Here is a 24620-nt window from a genome sequence, read left to right on the forward strand (position 1 = left end):
CAAGATGCTGGCGCTCGAATGCGGTGCCGAATACTGCTTGTCTCATAAAACGTTGTATAAAAATATGCTGCTATTCAATGTCATATTCTTTTACATGTAAGATACACGTAAAACGTACTGTACTTATATGACACAACATATAGCACACACGTATTGCATACTATATATAGATAACATGCACAAATACTGGATATGCACATAATATGCACTGTTTTACTTAACAGCATAAACAAAACAGTATCGCAAAGAAACCATCAATACGACAGTGACAAGGCAACATCGGATCTCACAATATAGAAAGCGCCAGGATGGCCGTTAAATTAAAACACTCATATAAGCAAGACTTTTTTTTCAAGAATAAGACCGCGTGGTCTGTTCACATCGTATTTTGTCTGTACATCCAGTGACGTCAGACTAGCACCGTTCTGCACCTGAAACCCAACGTATTGCAATCGTTCATGGCAGCTTCAATGCGTCAATGACCCTTAGCACGCTTTCATTGGAACTATCTCTCTATAGCTCCAACTTAACGTCCAGATGATTATCTAAAGTCACTTACTGTTCATACACTTTGATATGAACTAAACTATCACGGCTTGATACTCCTGCTCGTCACAGGTGATGCACTGGCACATGCACTTGCATATTTCAAACTTTCTGCTAAGATCTTTGTATATAGTCCTAGTTCTTCGTGAGGATTGCTTTTATTTTTATCCTTGTTAAAACATTTACATAGATCTTTTATTTAAATTTTGTCCTTCTTTAGCACTTTGGTGCTTTATGTTCAGGCTAATATTCCTGGCTCTTGATAAGTCAAAGTTGCCGTGTTTTGCGTAATAGCATGGGCGTTGCATAACTACATGGATAGGATGTGCCGGCCACAATAGACGTCACAGCTCACTCGCGTAGTATGTATTATTCTACCTGCCATCATACCTTTATTGAACGCCAGACCAGGCACTAAATTTACCAGCACTTGCTGATTACAGATTTTTTTTAATTCTCAGTTTCCCAGTCAGCATTTGGCGCAAAGTATGAGTCATTATCTAAGAAAACTGCAAGCGGGGACGAGACTTCCTTGTAAAATTTTTTTGAGCTAAAACTTAGAAAAAAGGGCATAACGGCGCAAATTAAGAGATTTTATAGCTTTTTGACATGCGACGATGCCTGTCATTCTGAATGATAAGGTGCAAAGATAAAAAATTGAAGTGGAATCAATTTGTTTTGTGTATTTAGGGGTTTCTCCTATATTAAGCGCCTATTGTAACTTCGACTTGTTTGTCTTTATCTAGCGTATAGGGTGAAAGATGCTGCGAAAATTCGAATTAGTCCACACGTTCTGTGTTTCCCTTTTAGTAGTTTTCATCAAGAATGCCAAGCCCTTGTGTTCAACGAAAAAAAGAGAAGTTTTATTGGCTAGTGAGTCGTGTTCCACTCACTTTGATTCCATGGATAACTGACCTCTTTTGCTATTTGTGATTAACAACCTCTTCTCGTATCTATAACGTTGTGTATATCTCTGTAAAAGTGACCTTTCTGCTGTTTCAATATGCTAAGTTGTCGACAGAGCTGAACTCAGTGTTTTTTGCAGCGTCGATTTAAGGCAATGTGTACAAAAAATTTCGAATCATCTCTCAAGTTTTTGCAATAAAGTGTCTTCTCTTTCTTTTCGTTTCCTCAGGTTTCGATGGGCGTCGGCCTCTTCTTCGTTCTTTGCTACTTGTTCTGCGTGGACGTACGTTCGGGAAAAGAGAAGAAAGCATTCTTCGTCACAGAAAGATACCGGCACTTCGTTGTAGGGCTGGAACTACATTTCTCTGAGTGATTAATAAATGGTCGATTTCACCTGTGTTAGTGACCTCTCCTTGTGAATGTTCTCCATTAATGTTCGTCTGTTGCACCGTCTTGTGAAGCTGCAAGATCCGTTCGGTGTGCTTGCGTGCGAATTTGAAATTTGTTCGGAAATGTGGCCCTTTCTGCAACTGACACTTCGGCGAAAAAGAGAGCAGCCTCGCGTACTTTTATTTGATACCTAACGCCTCTTATACTTTTTCGCTTAAGCTATATTACTTCTTTCAAGGGGCGACCGCACCCTTAAAAGAAGGCATAAACATATCGTCCTCGTAGACGTCATCATAGTCATCGTTATCATAGTCACCATCATCATCAGCATTATCAAAACTTGAGTTACAGGAAAAGGGAACAAATTTGACTAAGCGGTAAATGTAAGCACGCAGTGAGTGAAGCAGTTGCTCTGCCAAGGTATTTGACGTCATACTATTACCGATTACCTTTGAACTTGCAAAAAGAAAAATACGGCAGACTACAGTGCTCATTACAGCACGTGTGATGCTTCGACTAACGTAACATAAGCTGATTTTTGTTCTACCACCTCGTGGAAAACAGCTTAAGTAACGAGTTGGCGTCTCCATAGCAAAGGTGAATTTCGCTCACCTGGGTTACTGCTGTAAGGTGTACGCTACACAACAAGAATGTGTTCGTTTCATAAGTTCAGAAGCGTGTCCATGAGGTGAAGCCACTCATTAACACCTTAACGAACAAATAAAACCTACAAAAGGTGGTGCAGCTGCTGCAGGTTAAATTGTCACGGCGCAAGCTTCTGGGTCACGTGTCCTTCGATCCAGCCATATGACGATACCCACATTGCACGCGGCTCTTTGTGACGTCATCATGTTCTGCGTATAAGAACAAGTCGTTCTTGCCAATGAAGACAGTTGCCATTCTGATTCTAGAGCATTGCAACTCGTCTGCCGCCGTTAGTTCAATTCCAATCAATCTTCACAGCGACTTCGCGTGAGTATGAAAATGACGACCTGCAGAACCTCCTCTTGTAAGTCATCAGTTGCAGCGTAGGTCGGTACTTGCACGTAGCGCACGAAAAACAAAAAGAAAAGAAAGCAGTCAGGACAAAGGGAATAGAAGAGGACACTTAGCAAGGTCTCATTCTCATTTTGTACTCATTTTTTGTACTCATTTTTTTGTGCGCTATTCAGATTCAATGGAGACTAAAGTCTCACGCAACTTATGCTTGATGAAAATAAAAAATTTTTTTACTACTGCGAACTCGAGTGAAGGCATGTAGAGGATCTTCATTCCGTACATAAACGAAGAGCATCGCCTTATCGTGTGCGCCGAGTTCCTATTTCTGTTCTTGGTGTTTTTCGTTTAATTACTACTTCTCTCAAATAAAGTTCCATCAAAATAAAAACACAATAAACTAAGAAATGCACCAAATACAAGACCAAACATCTGTGTCCGCATTCGCGAAACTAATCAAAAAGGACATTTCCTTGAAGTCAAAATGTTCGGGTGCCAAAAAAATATGAGAGCGATTGGCCTGATAACGAGGCAATAGCCTTGGCGGTGGCAAAGCGTAGATATCAATTATGTAAGAATCTCTGTGAACACGTGCCCAAATTAAAGCAGAGGTTGGCTTCTGGAAATTATTTGAGTATACTCCTTTACTACTGCATACCTTCAGAGAATGAATGAGCGATTAAATTTTATTGAAAAGAATATTATTCGTGGACCTGCGTGAGTTCGTTTTTTTAGGGTCAAGGTAAGAGTTTTGAATGAATGGGATTCTATTCGCCTCACTGGCATAAAGCCAATGAGCGGCGAGGTCTTCTTTGACTGGACTGTACATCCAGGAATCTAGTGTTATGTGCTTTCCCTTGTAGTTGTCACTGACTTCTTTTATTCTACAGCATTATTTTTATTTCAAAATACTGCGATCGAGTCAATAATTGTGACCAATGAGGAACGTTTACAATATCAAATAATTAAGCAAATGACGGAAGAACAACATTTACATAAAGAGAACAAATAAAACACGTACAATATCGGCACAAAAGTGTCAGGCAACAAACAGTTTTAAACAGGATAAATATCGTTAGATTTCTGTAGCGAAATCACTCGACGTGACCATGGACTCAGAAAGTGAGTTCCAATCTTCAATTGTCCTGCAAAGCCCGAATATACTTTTCAAGTCTGGGGTGCCGCTGCCGCATCTGAAGCAGGTAACTTTGGTTGCTGCTGAGTCAGCTCCAGGCAGTCACCTGCAGGCAGTCACTGCGGGTTTATTTTATTGCAAGCCGCCTATCTAGCTGTATCGTCTTCTGTAAAGGATGCTTCTGTTCATAGCTTGTGTATAAGCGCCTCTTCTCCTCTGCTGATTTCCTGAGGCAGAAGGTGTTCGTTCGAAAATGTACCGTAGTGTGGACTTTCTTTGTTCGAGGCTTTCATAGCTTTCAGTGTTAGTCTGGGGGTTTCTTGTCATTGTTCCCATGTTTGGAATGTGCTCCGGAAGTAGTGGGGAAGAAATCTTAGAAAACTACTTTGCTGTCATGTGGGCTGTTTCTTTGCCGAAACAGCCCGTATATTCCGGGAAACAGTCCATCCGAGGGATGAGGCCATCCTTGGTCTGTAATCTCCTGCAGTTCTCTTTGATCCGTTCGATAATTGTGTTGTTGAGTGTGCGTTTCGACATGTACGCAAGGGGCTTCTTTGAGAAAGTGCATATTTGAATGCGCATAGGGGTTTTGATACGACATATATAGTAGTTCGAGAGTCTCCACTTCCAGGAGCGCGATGAGTGTCGTGGTAATAATAGGTTTAATTTCTAGTTCCATTACAAAGCATTCAGTCGCGTACTCCACTTGAACTTCTTGGTGAAGGATTGGTGCATATTTTATAGGATGATTGATTGTGCATTAACAAAAAGCTACTTCAGGACATATTGCCACGACTGTCAATGTGTAATTGTGTGGTTGTGTTTTTACGTGAATACAATTATGCCATCAGTTGCAGGCAACCTGTCTTTTTCAAACTATGCTTGTATTTTGTGTATTTGCGTTTGAATGCCTGCAACAATCTCTAGATTATCTCCAATCGCTCATTAACACGCTCACTAATGGGCTGTGTCATGAGCCCTAGTACCATGTGAGGCTTTTGTATGGAGATGTTATTCCTGCAATCCGAGACTGATCAGTTCAAAAATTAAACGCTTTTCACTTCAAGTGACGTACAGTATAAACATGCGTTACAGGACAAACGCCGTATATGGCAAATAAAATCGAACATACAATTCAATTGTAGCAGTTTCTAGATCTTAGTGATAGTTTTTTTTTCGCATTGTGAGCGTTTGCGTGAGGGTTGCAAAAGTGCCCTTTCAAGTTTAAGCAACGATGAAGAGCAGCTGCTTTGGGCTCAAAAATAATTAACAGGAAGTAGAGATTTTCGTCAGTGTCACAGGGTTCGCAGCATCCGGCTTTCGCAACCTCGTATTAGTCGACTTCCGTAAGAGATCAAAAGTGAGACGAAATTCTGAAGCGTAAGTTCTGGTTCTTTTATTGCTTTCGCTAGAAAGGCATAGGCCGTATGCGAGCTCTTTTGAAACAGACACCGCTTATGAAATGCCAAGGATACAAAGCAGTCTTAATTAGTTGACTTTCTCAGAAGTGCGCGGTGCCACCGCTTTTGGTGCTAGATTAGCTGTAGAGTAGCATCGGCAGTTGAGATCATGCCAGACTGCTGGTAGCCTAGAAAGACGAATATGGCGAGAATGGTGAGAGAGTAGCGCGTGACTGAGGTTGAGTCAGTGCGGCTTGTAAGTGTGGGTTAGGCCGTATTGATTGAGTGATTGCTTGACTGAGTGATTGACTGAATGGTTTGTTGATTGATTGATTGTAATGCTAAAAAGCGACGCACGGGCTATTGAGACGCCGTAGTGAAGGGCGCTGGATAAATGTTTACCAGCAGGAGTTTTTGAACTTAGTCAGAGGTGGCACTGGCATCTCTCGCGTGCTTTTAGAGGTTACTATAGTGACGTCATTGAAACGTCGGCTAGCCGGTGCGAGAAATTTTGCTCCGGTTCATCCAATTAATGGGGTTAGTCATGGAGGAAAGAAACAAAACAGGAGAGGCCCTGACGTCACGTTTTTGAAGACGGAAGTGCTGCCATGCTGGTGTGCCATTTGAACCTCCAATCAGCTCGCCGGAGCAGATAGGCGCAAGCGGGGCGCGAGCTTTGAACTTGAATTGTTACCAGCCGCCGCAACCAACGTGCGGCAAAACAAACCATACGAAACTTTTGTAGTAGTTTTAGCGAAGCAGACGCACTCTGTGTTTTTCCGTGGCACGTTGAAGAAGACGACGAAGACCCGCGGCGTGATTGCTTGAGTGTATCTGTTGCTGGCTGACACTCACACTCACAGACGAAAAACACAACTTAGAAGCTTGCTCACCACACTCCAAAGTCAGCTTTTATCGCAAACAAAAGGTGCTGCGAGAAAGACACCAGCGGCAAAATCTTATCTCACTTTTCTGAGGCCGAGAGCAGCAGCGAGAGTTTCAGGAGCGCGGTCGTTATGGCAGCGTTGACGTTTGGGTTTACCAGTCCCAGTGCTCCTTTGCGAAAAACAGAACGTGACTTCCACCACACATTGTCCAACACGTCCGTGCTGGCCGGGGCCTCTCCTACGCTTTCCTTCCTCCATGGGGCTAGTGGAGTGACGTCCCCTGACGTTAGTCTAGACGCCCAAGATAACAAGGCTGCCTTTGCGCCTTTGACATTGATAGGTACACCTATCGGAACTGCGGCCAGTCTGTCTGAGGACACTTTACCCCGGCTCATCCAACCTTTATTCCACAGTGTGTGTCCATCTGTCGGCCTCCATTATGACTCAGGATTTTGATAGTAATGTGGAAAGTCATAGGTCTGTCGTGACTTGGAGAGCAGTGCGTGCCCAAGCCTCTTTCTGCTGAAATAGTACACCTTCCGCTCCTGTCATTTGAAGCACGGTCTATATACTTGCTAAGTAGTGTGACGATGACGTCATTTGGTGGCTGAGATGTTTGTCCTATGTAGTATGGGACGTATTCGCGAGCAATATGGTGTCGACAGGGTGCAATGAAAATAGAGGACTGCCCAAACGCTAGTACGACCAGCGTTCGCCCTTTCTGTTTTTACTCTTGTGGGCCATCCCGTCGCGATGTTGTGTATATTTAAGTCAAGTGGCCCGCTTGTAAAGAAGTGGGTGCCTAACCTAACCTAACCTAACCTTACCTAATCCAACCTGACCTAACTCACAACTCTCATCAGGTGCCCTTCCTCTTTTGTTCCTGATCCTCGCCTTGTCTTGCGCTACCGTCATCACGAAGATTCATTACCGAATATCGCCAGATTTTCAGTTCTATAACATGTTGTACAGATGTGACTCACAGCACTGACGTTAGGGAAAGGTGATGCGGTGAGCAAACACACACAAAACAAAAAGCATCAGTCACTTTTAGAATGCATTAAAGCAACCCTAGACTGCACCGACTACCTTTTGGAACAGAAGGAAAGGGTTACGGGCATCACAGAATGCAAACACGCACAGCGACACCGCCGTTCTGAGGCTCGTTTCCTCCATTGCAATCGCACGGTCCTTTTTTTTCAAAAGAACAGCACCCGAGGCTGTTAGGCTAGGAGTGAAGTAGAAGCCACATCAGCGTCACTTCGGAAGCCAAACAGCACGCCTTCCTTCATAAACTAGACAGCTATAGGCTATGAATATCAATATAGCACGCCACAGCAACCCACTCCGGGGTCTTGATAAACGAAGCAACAAAAAACTTCAATGGGTTCTCGCATCACCGTCAAAGCGAATCTACGCTTCACATCTATCGTATACCGCCTTCGCGACGCAGAAAAAAAAGTACTCCAGAAAGAAATCCCGAACTCCGGTGCGCACCAAATAACGCGCCGTTGGAATAACATATACGCCGAAGAAATGGGACTGTAGGAATAGAAGGGTGCGGAGTAAAAGAGATTTCACGCCCATTTTGCCTGAGGCCTATGAGTACAAACAAGCACGCCGAGATGGGTGAATGGCTATGCGCCCATAAAAGCTGCATATGTACTGCGTACGAGTTTTATATTACAGAGCATTGAAGAAAGAAATCACGTGTAGAGACAAATGGGAATGACAAAAAAAAAACCCAGGCATGATGCCCACGCATATATTTCTGCGCACTTGGGCGATGACGCAATATGCGGTGTGACTTTCGCCGTCGACTGGCGGCGTCGGGAAGAAGAGAGTGTCACTGCGTCTGTAAGCGGAATGAGAAAAAAAAATGTAACAAAAATATTTAGAAAACGAATATTCGGGGGAGGGGGGATAGTGGCAGAGGGTGTGGTAGGGCGGAAAAGGAAGCATAAGGGAAATCTTGAACTACGTGCGTCTTTTAAGAACACGAGAAAGCAGCTAAATCAATTAAAGCAAAGGGAAAGTTCGCTCGTACCAACCGGAAGGTATGCTTGTGATGCAACGTTACTAGGAAAGAAAGCACATCAAGCAGAGCGAAAGACGCGAGACAAAGAAAGAATAAAGAAAGACCGGTAATAGTGTGCAACAACCTACGCAAGAAAATATAATAAGAATAAAGAATAAAGTGAATGAGGAGGCAAAGTGCATTCATAAGTCACAAGATCTCGTTTTGTTCATATATATATGTATATATATATACATATATATATATATATATATATATATATATATATATTTGTGCGTGTGCGGGCTTCTTTTTATTTTGCTCTCTCGTCGCGACATCCTCGCGACTCAACCCCATTTTTTCGCTGTTCGCTCCTTAAACGCGGTCGACCACTCACAATTCGCAGAGTCCATAGGGTTAGAACGGGAGAGCGAAGCATTTTTGAAGGAAAGAAAGAAATATATAGGAACAACGAGAAATAAAGAGCGACCTTTTTGGCTACGGCCAAAACTTAAAAAGAGAGAGAGAGAGAAAAAAAAAGAAAACACCAAGTACCTCGAGACAGTGTGGTCCTCTCATGTAAAACAAACGTTTTTTACCGTGCGTAAAAACGAAGAAAGAAAACCAACTTGCGGAAAGGGATGGGGCCGAAGTGTGTAAAAGTTATAAAAAAAATTTCTCGAGCTACAGAATAAAAAAAAATACATACATGGGTGCGGAAGGCAGGAGTCACTTGGTTTTTGGGTCGAAAAACGGGGAAAAAACCGGGAGCCCGAGCGAGATGCGATAAAATGCGAAGAAGCAACAAAAGCACGGCACAGAAGTGGGGAGTGTTGGTGTAGGCAAGGGCTCTCGAAAGACGAAGCACTGCCGAAAGGTGGGAAGGGGTTGGGGGGGGGGGGGGTTCTCTGAAGGAGCTGCAGGAATGCTAGTAAAAAAAATATCGGGAAATAAGTAAGGAAATCATGGCCTCGACCTTTTTACGCGCACTGACTCTCACACGCACACACACGCACAACACATATGGAGGGGACGGTGGCTTTAAAGGGCCAGCAAAATGCACCAGAGCAGCATCGATGGTATGCGAAGGCAGAAGGTGCATAGGGATAGCCGTAAAGGAAATAGCGTGAGAAGAGTAAGTGGCAGGCACGGCTTCGTAGTACAGTCACCAGCAATGCGTGGGAGTAGAGCATAAATAGGCGTTCCGGAACGCGGCGTGCTTTGCGTATATATATATATATATATATATATATATATATATGTGTGTGTGTGTGTGTGTGTGCGTTCCAAAACGGTCTTTCCCCCAATCCTTGAAAAGCGCGAGTAAATGTGCTGGCGAGAAAGAAGTGTCGCGGCGTTTTTTGGGGGGGCCAGAATGCTGGGGCGTTTAGGTAATGGCTCGGTATTTCACGCCTTTCTACGGGCGCTGCTCGTTTACGCCCATTATTGTAAGCCTATAGATTCGACTCGCCATTTCGCTTCAAGTGGAGTTTCCTTTTGATTTCGGACTTATCAGGAGAAATTGAATTAACTCGATCCCATGGGCTTGACGAGCGATTGCATTGCTACGAAGCCCAGTTGCCAAGCGCGGTCTCGAGCCTGTCACAGGCTGGCGCACAAACGAGCACTCACTAGAATGGGTCGCACTTGCGTGGTAGCCAAGTCATAGCCGAAGCATAGTCGAGACAATCGTAATACAGGTGTTGACTTTGGAAACCCAAGACATTCGAGGTAATCAGTGTCTAATGATCGCCAAGTTATGGTCAGCATGTGCATAATTAAAGGGAATGTGCAGTGGGTCTTTTGGGTATTCAGCAGAAGAACTGCTCCCACTCACCAAAAAGCAACTGTAACTTCCTAACGTTTCGGCCGTGGCCCGGTCTTCGTCAGAGTACCATGCCATGCCATGCCATATATGGGTGTCCTCACTGGCATGTACCAAGATTTAAAATATGGCAATGCCACGTAGCTGGAGAGAACCAGGGTAATGTTCTTTGCTGTCGCTGGGACGTACTCAGATTATTGTTGCATTGAACACGGTCCCGTTGAACGCGACACCACATGTCTGCATAATTGCTGTCGAAGTGAGACTATGCGGCCGTCAGGTTTTGATCGGTTACCGGTATCGAGTTCTAGATAGCATGTGGTGTGTCGCTCACCAGGCATAATGATACTGGCAGTTACTTACGTCTGAAAGATTATACTTGCGCTATGCGATACATTGGGGCAGTAGTCTTCTGATGAATTTTGGGTACATTGCACAAATTTTTTCCCCTCTGTTTTCGTTCCTTTTTTTCTTTTTTGGACGTGGGCGAAAGTCTTAGTACACGACAGTTTTTAAATTTGCCTCCAAAGAGAGCGAACAGAGGAACGTTATACGGCCAGTAATCCACTGTGGTGTTTCACCACGTGTAACACAAGGGAGGACGCTCACCATGATTACCGATATCGGGTATCACCGCGAATCAGGGACAAAGTATAGCCGTAGCCAATCCACAAGAAGTTTCCAGTGTATAGGCAAAGGAATGTCTGCGCAGCCATCATGCGATTTGTCAAGAGTCGCAGAGGTCACGACACCAAGGTGGTCGCAAAGCGATGAAATATATACTATTAGAAGAAATGCCGCATGTTACAAACGAAGTACCAACAGTACTTCTATACTTCTATACGTACTTCTAGTACTTCTATACCAACATTGGGTGCGTATATGTATAATCAGTTCAAAACTACTCGTTTATGAGACGAGGAAAAGCCAATGCCGCATGCGCACGTCAACGTTTCCTTTTTATCTTCTCAATAACCATAAACGTAGAGACCGAAAAGAAACAGGGAAAGCAGGGAGGTTAACCATAAACGCATCTGTTTGGCTACTCTGTGCCGGGAGAGGTGAACAAGATAGTAGAAAGATGAGAGAGATAGGAAGGAAAGACTCAGTGAACGTCTGAACCCGCGCTGACAGCATTGCGTCGTAAAAAGCCCTTGTACAAGCGTAATCATTGCGAGTCACAGCCGGCCTTACAGTGCATGCAGTCTGTTTCTCCAACACGGAACTACCGACCAGCTGACGTGGGAAATCGCAGAAGTTCAGCAACACTGGAAAGAGAAAGATCACAAGATTTCAGTTCACAAGGCCGCTTGGGGGATAGCTGGAAATGATGAAGTACACAAGGCTGCTCGAACATCACACGAAGATCACTGCGTCCCGATCCACACTCTATGTCAGACGGTCTGAGAATGCTTCACCTTCTGCCGTGCAGAATCTCGTTAACCGAGTCAAATACCGCACTTAATAGGGCTCACTAGTGTGCAGACGCTAAACTCTTCGCACTCAGTCCAACCTACACCTGATCTGCCCCGATGCGAGGCATCCTTTCTGGGTTGGTTGCGGTTTGGAGTTACCTTCACGAAAGCTTATTCGGCACCAATTGCCAAATAAGCTGCACTTAACATCTGTCACTGCAACGAAAACATGGACTATTTATTGTGCCAGTGTCCCTGATTTGATGTAGAAATATAATCGATGTTGAGCGCACTGCTGCGACTAGACGATCGCCCACTCTCCTTGCAGACGCTACTGGAACATCGTCACCCCCGATGTACGCACAACAATTGACAAACCACGGCTTCGTATTCAGACAGCTTATGGTTTATTAGAACGTCTCTCCATTGGACGGTTTTCGGAGGCACGTCACTCGTGATAGCGATCGACGTCAGAAGATAGTTGCCGCTGCAGTGGCCAATCGCGGACGGTGCTTGCGAAAGATAACCCATGATACTGCGGAACCAGATATTCGGCTCACGGTGGTCAAACTAATATGGTGTTTGATTTAACTACCTAACAAGTCAACCTCAATAACGTGCACCTCTCGAGAACGAGAAGAATTAAGGGAATCCCAGGGGACCCAATTTCTCGTTGTTTACAACCTTATGATGAAAAACAGACAATCGAGACAGAGAAAGCGTAGGATAAATAATTGTTACATTTAATCGAAACGTAGAAATAATAACGAAGAAGTAAACGACAGCGGACGAAAAGAAAGCTTACCGTGGCTGGGAGCTCAACTCGCACCCTCAGCATCACGTGTGCGGTGCTTTACCAATTCAGCTACCGCGGAAGCCACATCATCCCGTCCACTTCCTTCTGTATCTTGCGTATGTGTACGAGGCTAGCCTTGGAAGTGTTAGCCAGCGCCTCTCGCGGCCATACTGGTGGAAGTGGTGCATACTTCTTTACCGCATGTAAATACTCGAGCTTGGGAGCAGAAAACTGGCCAATAAACCTTCGTATGTTGTTACCTCGCGCCATCAATGATTGCGAAATTCGAAGACCTCACTATGCAAAGAACGAGAACAATAACAGTATACCAGGGGGGCTCAACTCCCGGTTAGTTCCAAACCCCATCAAGAAACAGGCAATGGAGACAACCACGTGAAGAAACAAACGGCAGAAGCCCGGGCACATGGGAATCTTCAAAGACAAGCCCGTGATTGCTTTTACTGACTCGACGTCAAACTACCTCCGCAAAATGAACCTTGTTCAAATTGTCCGCTTTTCATTATTAACCGTCGGTGGTTAGCACCGTCATTTCGAGAGTTAAAACAAGAATGAACACTTGTTTTCATTTAGTAGAAGCTGAATACAGTCTCAGCTGCGTTTCTTCGTAGTTATTACTGAATATTGTGCTATAAGCCTAAAAATAACGCCTTAATGCTTATATATATATATATATATATATATATATATATATATATATATATATATATGCGGGAAGTTGGGCGGAGGCATTGTGTCGTGCCCTTCGGCACGCGGCATCGCCAGGGCTAGGCCTAATTTCTTCTTTTTTTCTCGCCTTCCCCCCAAAAAACATTAACGAAAGAACCGCCACCGCTGTATAGCTTCTATGTAGGTGCATGCCTGCTCTCTTCAATCGCTTCCCCGGCAACGCATGCGTCATTCGAACTTACCCCTTTCGTGCCCAGACGCCCGCGGTCTCTTGCTTTCCTTTATCATTAAGAAATTTCTTTCTCGTTTATGATTTTTTTATGTCGGCAGCGGCATAAACAAAAGAACAACGGAAGGAACACGACTACCAGACGACGGTATAGTCCTAAAAAGACGGGATACAAATATGTAAAGAGGAAACCCGGCGGGGAGCATTAATACGGCAAAACAAAAGAGAAAAAGTCAACGCAGCGCGCAGTCGAGAAAAAGGCTCTAAAAGACTGCGCCGACAAGAAAAAAAGATAGAAAAGAACACCCAAGGAACAGAAAATTCACGCTACCTTCGGTAGTGATAGCGACTACAGCATAAAAAAATACGGGGCAAGGAAAATAATAGCACAGGAATGAAAAGACGCGATAGGAAACGAATAAAATGAGAGCTTCTAAAAGAAAACAAGTTTATGAAAGCAGCCAGTGAAAAAAGAAGAAACATATACAGCAGAGTAAGAAATAAGAAAGAAAGAAAAAACAAATTACAAAAAAAGAAAGGAGAAAACACGTGAACACGCCGTGATGGCGCGTGCTGAGCGCCATTTCTGCACGTGCCAACCCTTTGGTTCCCGTCTGCGCGCCTCCTCTCCCCGCGATTTAGAACCTCCTTTCCCGTTTCCTATACCCCCGTTCCTAATTTGTTTCTTAATTTTTATGCCGCGCCGCGGCGCCACCGCTCATTCTATACTACATCCTCGGCGGCTGCGGCGGCTGAGGCGAGGCTGGTGGGGAAGGGTAAGACCAGGAACTGGAGGGTTACGGGAAGAAGGGAGAGGGGTGGGTGGGGGGAAGCATCGGTACCCCCCCCCCCCTCACCCGGCATCAACCCTTCCTTTCCGAGCCCCCTGAGGCACGCGAGTCAGCTCGAGCTTGCGAGCGCGCGCGAACGCGTGTTTGAATAGGCGAGAGGCCCCCCCCGATGCCAGCAGCGGCCTCTACCGACGCATCCCTAAAGCTCGCTGGCAGGCGGGAGGACAGGCAGGAGATCCGACGCCGCGGGAGCGCGGCGGCGACGGGGTCTTGACTTCAAATCAAAAAGAAGTTGGCAAAGCCATGATAAGAATTAACAAAAAAAAAGAAATGCTAGGGAGGGATAAAAAACAACTAAGAAAAAGGGCACAAGTAAAAAGATTGCAGTAGAAATGAAGCGGAGGGGGCATTAGCGAAGAAAACAGAGACAAGTTGAAAATGAAGAACGGGTGGGTGCGGAGGATTCGGGCCCTAAAGAACAAAATGAAAAATTAAAGGGAGTGGCGGCGATGAGGGAAAGGGCGAGCAGACAAAACAGAAGGGTGAAGGCTTGACGGAGGAGGGAGGCAAGCTCCATCAGGAAAGCTTAGCGCAGGAACTCAATATCTCGATGCAAACACACGACACGGCCGTACGCGCACGCACGTACAGACACACGCATCGTGAGACGCAAGCCAGGCAAAAAGCTGGTGGGGGTGGAGGACGAGGGTTAGAAGAGCCCAGAAAGGAGGGGGGGGGGAGGGTGTAGAGGAGAGAAAGGTTGGGGGATCGGAGCCTGCACGAAAGGGTTGAAACGGGATAGCGGCAACGTCGGGCATGTAGGGAACTGAGAGGCAGCGAAGAACGGCGGCGTTAGAGCACGCACAACAGAGGAAACCTGGTAGGCAACAGAATGAACGTATAGAGAGCAGACAAACACAGCATTGTGTATGAAAAGCTATCCGCGCTAAATTTTTTTGAAATGTTGCTATGCCACATTATATATACCGTATTTTTACATACTACGGCTAAGAACACTGTTTTCAGGTTCTACTTTTAAAGACAACAGTTGCTACATGATAGAGGAGTCAGCTGATACGAAGTGTACGTGTATACCGTGTGCCCCAGCTAACGTTAACCAAAGCTGTTCAAGGGGAAAAAAATGAAAAACGAAAACTACGGGGCACCTAAGCGATTCTTAAGATGTGTAAATGCGAGAGCATTACTTGCCGCTGAGTGTGTTTCTGAGTTATGTCGCTGGGTTTAGTGTTACGGCGAAATCTTGCTGAGTTTAGTGCTGCTGCGTTATGTTTCCGAGTGTAATTGTTGTGGCTTATGAGGTCGCAACAGCGCAAGACGACAAACCGATCATATTGCCATCTGTCAGCCGAGTTTTATTTTCGGAGTTCTCATTAAAGTATTGTTTCACGCACACGTCGTTGAGTCTTCTTTCTCGATTACACCCCTTTTCAGCACGATGACACCACTTTGCCGAGCGATGGCAGTACTTTCCCGAGCGACACTATGGTGTTGACACATTTCTATATGGGTTTGTAGGCGAATTATACATCATACTCTGGGGAATGCCGTAGTCATTGTCCGACGGGTACCTGAAGCGCGTTGCATCTTATTCGTCTATGGGCTCCGGCTCCGGCGTCTGCGGGTCCCCGACAACGCGAAAGGCCGAGCGAGTGGCCGTAGCACACCGTGCTGGCTCCGCAACCGCTCACTCTGCCATCCGGTGAATTGCCCGCCAGGCAGAGCCAAACCACGTTCACAGGCTCGAACATATTAATCATTGTGGCCTGTTGCAACGGCGCATTTCTGCCGTCACCGTGATGTTCCGTATAAAGTCCAAGGGCGATAACATTGTTGCCGCCCGCCGTGTGCTGTATGTGCGACTGAAAGCGTGCAAGGATGAGCCGACGATGGCGGCTCAATCTCTCGCGCGCAACGGAGGTAAGCAGAGGGGGAGGGAGGGGGGAAGCGCGCCATCTTCCGTCACGCGCAAGGTACTAGGGGAGGGGAGGTAGGGGAAACAAATGCGTTACCTGTTAGACAGGGAATTCATTTACCGAAAGGTGTGGATGATGGCCGAAGCTTGCTCGTTACTCTTCCCCGGGGAAGGAGGACCTTGAAGGGAAAGAATGACGAAGAAAGAGAAGAATTCACATACAAGTCCGCTACGCTGTGACATCTCTAAATCTTTGTGTGGGTAGCCCGGTGTATCGTGACATGGCTCGAGCTGTTCGCATAATCACTGCTTCGCAGTTTGCCTCAAGTTGATAATCAAAAAACAAGGTATTGCGATAGTCGCCGACTATCGACGTGTTCAGTCGAAGAGGCCAGATGCTGCCGTTCTCACGCGTGCGTGAGACAAACGCGAGACACGCGCGAGTGTTTCAGACACCTGTCAACATTCACAATTCGCTACAGGGGTCACTGCTATACACCCGTGAGGCGCGCGTATATCGCCTGGTGAAGGCATCGCCGGTGCAAGAAAACACGGTCCGCCGCGACGCGAGACTGCTGTGCGACGTACAGCTATCGGGTAGCTTTCAGAAATAAAATCTCGGTAAACGGAATCACTGCTTAAAAGGAATTACCACTTAAACGGAACAACAGGCGTATCGTTGGTTCGTTTAGCATTAAGGCAATGCCAAAAACTTCGTCAAAAGGAACCACGTTTTTTTCCAACTCCGAATAAACGGTATCAAAAATATTACCAGAAATGAAGCTGAGCAGCCATTCCCAGCGGCATCGCGACAGGCATCACTGTTCTCGCCTATCTCTTTTCCGATTTTCTCATCCGTTCTCTACGCTATCCAGCAAGACGAAATCTAGTAAGAAGAATTAAGCTTTGTAATCGGGTCTTGTATACCTATTATCTACTGCGACCATGGAGTATCTGCCCTTTCAAAAGAGCATCGTCTGTGCCCTTGAGCTGAAGCTCTCGGTAAATGGAAGTCCTGATAAACGAAACTTACTCACGTGGTGCCTTGATGTTCCGTTTACCGAGAGTCAGCAGTATACATGCTCCGTCATTGGAATGGCCGGTACTCTCACGTACGACCGCTCCACACGAATACGAGCCAGTCTCGCACACATAAGAACCTGGCACTAAGTCAGGACGACGAAGAGGACAATCCACACTGTTCTATGTGTTGTTTTATACATGCTATTTTGACTTTGCATATTCTGTATAGGCAAAGACATTTTCAGGGAGTACCTTGTCGCATTCCCCCTTATGGCTTTCGTAATAAATTCTACGTGACCAAATACTTTCATCAGCCACTGACAACATTATAGCATGGCGTCTAACTTTTCAGTGCAGGTTAAGCCGACTTGGTGCTATGAATATTTAGGAAAGCAAAGATAATTGGTGAATGGCCACGCATACAAGGTATGGTATGATGGTATGATAAAACTTTATTACGGTCCCTCGGAATGCGCGTCAGCACGTAGCGGGCCGCTCCAGATCGAGATCATGCATAAGGTGTCCTTTTTTTTAGCTGCACCACATGTTAAGGAGTCGCCTGTGGCATAACACAATTTTAACATGATGGAGCACAGAGCTGAGAATCAATTACCTTCGACACAGATGTGAAGTACTAGGAAAAAAGACACACGAGTCCTATAGTTTTTCACGTTCGTGTCGAAAGTACTGCTTCGCAGTTTAGTGCTCCGTGATGTCACAGAACCAACTGGCCCACTACGACACAATACGGGACAATTCTAACCCTCGGGATAAGTTACTCTACGAGGTGGACATTACTACTACGAAAAAAGAAAAAAAAAATGGCAGTTTCGCCCGAGGTAAGAAGCAAGGTTTGGCGCTGTGCTTCTCGGACGGTGTTGTATCTACACGGGGGGGGGGGGGGGGGAGTCCGACTACAGTCTTGGGATAGTAAATTAAATTAAAATCGGGTGTTTTGCGTGCCAAAACCACGATCTGATTACGAGGCTCGCCGTATAATGGGGGACTCCGGATTAATTTTGACCACCTGGGCTTCCTTAACGTGCATCCAATGCACGGTACACGGGCGTTTTCGCATTTCGTCCCCATCTAAATGCGGCAGTTTCGCCCGAGGTAAGAAGCAAGGTTTGGCGCTGTGCTTCTCGGACGGTGTTGTATCTACATGGGCTTAGCAGTGCAACGCCGAATCCACTACGCAACCGAGGCGGGTCGAAGTATTCCCGAGAAGCAAATATGCCTGAAAAGCTTAAACACGCCGTGTAGGGCCCGTAATGACATCGCACAAGCGGTACTACGCTGCCCGCAAAGAACCGTGCTGGTAAAAATACATAATTTTCAGATTTGAGGACTGATATTGTTTTGTACTTTTAATATTTATTAGTCAGAGAAGATTTAGGGTAAAAGTCACGCGCTGCGAATGTTATATTTCATTACACTTGTTTGCGGGCTGCCACACCGAAAATTCTGAGGAATAATTTAGTCAAATACGCAGGGCCTGGTTTGAGAAACTTGGCGGTTCAGTATAGCATAGCACTCGTGCGAGATTCACAAACATGCGGCATACATATACCTTAGTATTGGCGAGTAAATATAGCTACGGCGATGACGATGGCTAAAATTCACTGGAGTATACATATATTATTGCGATAGCAATTATATGGACACTCAAAAGCAGATATCTGCCGTCGCCGTCGCCGTGAGGTTCCGTATGACGTCAATGGCGATGAAATCGTCGCCACGCGCCGAACGCTGTATGTGCGAGTGAAAGGGCGCGAGGGGCGCGCGCTTTCACGGGGAGTGAACGCACGGCGGAGAACAAACGCGCGTTCTGCGCCATGCTCGCTTAAGGGCCGCAGAAGTAGGCGTCTCTTTCCTCCTTTACAATCACCATATATCTAGAGCTATAGGAGGCTATGGTAGAGCAAACGCGCCTTCTTCCGACGCGCGAGAGGCCGTGGGGGAGGAGGGAGGGGGAGGAAAGGGAGGCGACGTTTAGCTGCGGCACCAAGTGCCTATTTATATCAGAGGCTCCGGCAACAGTCACCAATGGCGCTGAGCCGTGCTCCCTCAAGGGCTGCAGAAGATAGCGCCAACCTTTCCCTTTCCCTCAAGAACCACTTATCATCACCAACGCCGCACGCATTTTGAGCGAACGCAGGCAAAACGCCGACGGCGTCGACAACAGTTCTGCGTGTTGCCGGTGCTGCTGCATGTCCAAGTTTATACAGCTGATAAAGCTAATATCATTTACTCCGTATAGCTCTCTACAAATTTGCTATCGCAATTGATGCTTCGCCTTTCAGATGAAACTGCGACAACTTTTTTGTTACAATAAAATCAAAATGCTTACCTGAATAACTAACATGCTATACTCGCGGACAACTTTCTGCGACAATGAAGGGAAAGCTACGGGCGCGTGGCTGCTGCACATGTGTTACCGCGCCAAGTAGTCCGGCAGCGTTTGACAGTGCTTTTGGTTGCTCGGAACAGACGCTGAATCGACGCAGTTTCCACGTGCGACGGTTTCGCGTTTGCCCAGACGCGGAAGGGAATAGCCGCGAACTTTTACACTCAGTGGTGTGTTCTGTCTTATTTAACTGTTGCTAATAAGGTGTTCATGTTTTCTCTTCTCCAGCCTAAACCAACGTAGATTAAAACGCGGGACTCTCTTCAGAAGCTCTATCACTTGTGCGCGCTTTGCCTCCGTAGCTTTCCCTTCATTGCCACAGAAAGTTGTCCGCGAGTATAGTGTTAATTAGCTTTTCAACAACTGATTTATGGCACGTGCCACAATTTACGAATTGTAACCGGCGAGTTCGCAAGGTGTATTCACTTGGAACGAATTCTGCGGACTACATCAGTAGGCTTGCCTCCCGGACAAGAGCCGCAAATTCTGCTCTATTGCTGGTGCGATGGGGACAAAAATAATGCGGTTTCGTGAACGGTCTTTCGTATTTGCCCCCTCTTTATAGATAATTTTGAAATGATGGCGCGGACGCAGCTTCTTACCGGGCCACGACGACATCAGTGCATTATATAATCACGCCTACATTGTCTTGCTTTTTGGTGACCATTCTGACCGGGTTGTCGCGGTTAACAATTTGTCTCTCGGCGCAAGACGAGCCTGTTGTGATGTCGTGTTATCAGGTTTCTTGTTTACGCTGCATTCTCGGCGTAGTACCCCAAGATAGAAGCCACGATGACGTCAACGCAAACCGTATATAGCATATAACCGTCCGCAGGTGGTATGACTGACATATCTGGCATTCCAGCAGTGAAATCTACCAAAACCGGTTAAATGATCTTTCAGGGGTCCCTTCAACCTTCTAAGACCCCTTGTACAATACATTGCACATTGCCTTCAATGCATTTTTCTTCGATATTCACATGGAAGTGATTACGCAAGATATTTATTTTGGGTATGAAATACAGCGCATGTGTAACTGTGAAGAAGTGGTTCCCTCATATTCTTGTCATCCGCTTTCGAGACATTTGACGCTAAATTGATCTACACCTCTGTGTCGTCCCAGACGGTCGGAAGCAACCTTGAGATGTTCTTCAAAATCGCTGAGATTGTGTGAAAATACTGAACGCGGCAGCAACATGGAAATGTACTATACACGTAGTTCCATCTTCACCTCCGCGTTTAAGCAATGAAATGCAGTTTTTACCGTAGCAAAAATGAGGAGTTGATGGAGACAGTGGAGACATGGAAATGCAGTTTTTGGCATCTAACCATGGTATTTAGGTTTAAAATATTTTTGTTGCAAATTCATAATATAACAGTAGATAATAAAAACCACCTTGAAGAGCGGTTATGTCCCATGGTTGTGTTCGGGTCTCAGGAGGTTAAACGACGGATACGAAAATGCGACGTCCAGAATTCTGACGGGAATCCGTGAAGACGGCTACACTGCGCCAGCTTGCGACACACCGACGGCAAACCTCCGGAACGCACGTAGCGCACCAGACGGCGAAGTCATTACGCAACTTGCAATAGCTTTTGTACTTCGGCCGGCTTCAACTCGGTCGTCGCTGTATAGTTCCGCCCGCTCAGCCACTCACACACCCTCCCTCTCAAAGTCCGGGTCCGGCCGCTCATTTATTTCCGCGTAAAAAAGCCGGATCGATGCCGAACGCGCACCGTTTGGTACGGCGATACGGCCCTGCCCGCCTCTTTCGTTTGATCTTCAGTCTTTTGGACGTTTCGTTTGAAAGCGCTCGAGGCGACGTACGGCCGCGTTTCGGCGGTGTCACGACAACTGGTTCGATGTCCGCTCGTTCTGTACCCTGCGTGGTTTCCTACAAAAACATTCACTGGATGGCGCTGTGATCGTTCAGCTAGCAAGGCAATGACGTACATGACGTACATGACACTTTCCAATTTTGTTGCTGCTGGCTTCAAATGCTTACTACGCTTCATCTTATTAAATTTTCTAGCACTCAGTTTTTCTGAGCGTCCCAGGAAAATCATTCTTTGCGGACATCCGTAATCATTGTGAGCTATCGTTACGTACAACGCAATATTTTGCTGAAAAGGATCGGTCGGCCGAGTCACAGAGCCGTTTGAAGCCAGGAGTAAGAAGTTTAGGTAAATCCGTGGTAAATCCGTGGCCGTCATCACCATGCGTGCTGAGCCGCCATATAAGGAAGCTCCCGTAGACGCTGGCACTAGAGTTACTTCCATTAAATTTTGTAGGAAACTCTGTGGGGATCACAGCCGCGTGACGCTTGTGTTTTATGTCCCTGCATCCGGTACGCCTCGTCTTTCTATTTTTCTTCCGAATTGTCGATGCGTGAGAGCGGCCATTCGTTAACTACGAAAACGAAAGAAAGAAAGAAAGACAGAAAGAAACAAAGAAAGAAAATTAAATTATGGAGTTTTACGTGCCAAAATAAAAGAAACAAAGAATACAAGATAAGCGAAGAAGGACGCAAGGAAGCAAGCAAGCAAGCGATGCTGAAGATCGCTGAAGGGGTAAAAAATTAACGGACCGTCTGTCAGAGAGAGGATGTACGAGAGACAACAGCTACGAAACGAGAGAGAGAGAGAGAGAGAGAGAGAGAGGGCAGCTGGGAAAGAAGGAAAGCTACCTAAAAAAAAAAAAACGCAAGTAAGGATCCAGGAACACAAGGCAGGGTGCCAGGGCGCCTTCCAGGAACAGGGAATGTGCACCTATAGAAAGGATGCTGCAGCGTGAGCAGACGAAACTGTAAAGGCAAAACAATTACTCAGAAAAAACAAAAGAAATCCCGAAAAGCATAGTGATAATAATACGAAGGACAAAGCCCTACGGCTAACAGCGAAAGCGGCACGGGCGCCATTAAAATAAAGAAGTCAATTAAACAAACGAGCCTCCTAACGAGAAAAGCGAAAGAACGTAGCAGTAAGTTCGCAATGGAAGGTGAAAGAAGCGCAGAAATAAAATTGTTGAAAAAAAAAAGTTTGCGAGATCTGAAGAAAAAAGCAAGACAAAAAAAAAAAAGAGGGAAGAAAGCGCGCGCTGGAGTGTGTGGGTGGGGTCGTTCTCGCAACCCTCTCGCTCCCTTTCCCGTTCTCCTTTCCCAATCTAGCGTCCTCAATTCCCGACAGCGGCGATGCCATCGGAGTCCCCTCATCCCGGCTTTCGTCCCTAAAAATAATAATGACAATTAGAGAGAGCGACGCTGGCGCATGGTCGTAGACGGAGGGGAGCGCCAAGGCGGCCCGGACAACAGCTAGCAAGATACAAAGAAGTGGCGAGCTTACTTCCCCGCGTACGGCGAATTTCAGTCCTCAAGCAACGAGGTCACAATAGAAAAAAAAATAGTAAGGAAAGGAGTGCGTTGAAAAAAAAAAAAAAGATGAGAGCCTAAAGCATGGAAAGGACTGCGCCGAAAAAAAGAATGAAGAGCCTAAAGGGTTTGCTCTACGTCGCGGCTTCCCTAGCTCGTCGACGTGGTCACCCCTTCGAATGAAGTGCCACCTACGAATAATGGTGTCATTGTGTAGGGTGCACTGCGAAATAAAGGTGGATGCACAACCAGTGAAGTTATTACGATGAATTTATTTTTCATTAACACTGAAAATCATTAAGCTATGCGGTATCGTTCAAGCAGTTGCAAACCGGGTGGGTCTTGATGGTTAGTCTTTGAATCAATCAATCGATCAATCAATCAATCAATTATATATTGATCAATACGTTAATGAATAAAATAATGAATCAGCAAATAAATAAATAAATAAATTTATAAATGAATGAATGAATGAATGAAATATTTATTAATCAATCAATAAATGAATATATTGTTCAAGGCTCAAGTGCAAGCTGCAGAAAATGTGTTTCCCTTCCTTATATATAAAAAAAACACATACATGGACCTTAACACCCGTCATACCACATAATGATGTAACAAAAGCATGTTCTGTCATGTGGGCTTTAAGGTGACTGTCAAAATAGCTGCTCTTCTATTGTCATTTATGTGCCAAGGCATATCAAAGCTAGTTTGCGAGCTCCAACTATTGTAATCTTCTGTTGAACGCTCTTTGCGTCAATATTAACAATGTATAAATTGGAAATAGACATTCCGTTCTTTCACAGAAGAGTCACGGGTGACGACGGTTAAACGCAGCAGACGAGAAATTACGTAGCGCTTGCATCAAAAGCACGTGCGCATTTTTGTGCTTGCGTCACAAGAGGACAGGAGAGCAAGGTCTAGTTAAATTAAATAGCAAGCAGACGATGTTCGGACAGGAGGATGCCTTGCGCTCATGCGCCTACCCTCGCGACTTTTACAGCTGCGCTAAGTGACATCGCGTTGGCCGTTGCATCGGTCGATGCTCCAGCGAGAATATTAATATTAACAACCTCAAAAGTTGTACAAATAAAGCCGATTATCCAGTACCGAGATGTCGAGGATCAATACCGCATTTTCCGTTTTTTTTTCGCGTTTTCTTACACGATGCATTCCATCATTGGTAACACGCTTACGCAAGATGGGAACTAAGGGACTGGAGTGCTGGTAGTTTTATTTTATCGGAATGTTACATATACAAAACCGCTTCTTTGCAATCAGTGGAGTACGCGACTGACCCGCAATATTCGGCGAATGATGAAGAAAAAGAAAATAATGGGAAATGCGTAAGACATCGCACGTGAGCTGAAGCTTGCTTCTAGGGGAAAGAAAGGCGGGTAGCTTGAAACGTAGATTAAATTGCTCTCACGCAAACGAAACAATACATAGAATGGCGTTAGATCAGAAGGAGTAAATACGCTTGAAATAACGGGAACGAAAGAACAAAAGCAAAGCGTGTAACCCATAGGAACCCCTCCTGCTGGAAAATCCTGATATATACAGAAGAAAAGAAAAAAAAGAAGAAGAAGAAACGTGATAGGGACAGAAAAGGAGTGGTTGAAAGGGTTGCTCGAAAATCAATAACCTCATCCTAACAACCGTCAGAGGAACGGCGCGGGGAATATAAGCCTTGCGCATGCGCAGTCACTGTGAGCTGTATAGGCGCGGCTCGTGTCGTCCTAAGTATACACTGCACTAGCACTCATCGCAAAAGGCAGTCAGCTGCTAGCAAGCCTTTCTCGGTGCTTGCTAGTTATTTTCTTCTTCTTCTTTTTTTTTTCGGCGTGCCACGCTGGTAGAAGAGCGTTC

Source organism: Dermacentor silvarum, chromosome 10 (assembly GCF_013339745.2).
Source record: "Dermacentor silvarum isolate Dsil-2018 chromosome 10, BIME_Dsil_1.4, whole genome shotgun sequence".
Taxonomy (NCBI): Eukaryota; Metazoa; Arthropoda; class Arachnida; order Ixodida; family Ixodidae; genus Dermacentor; species Dermacentor silvarum.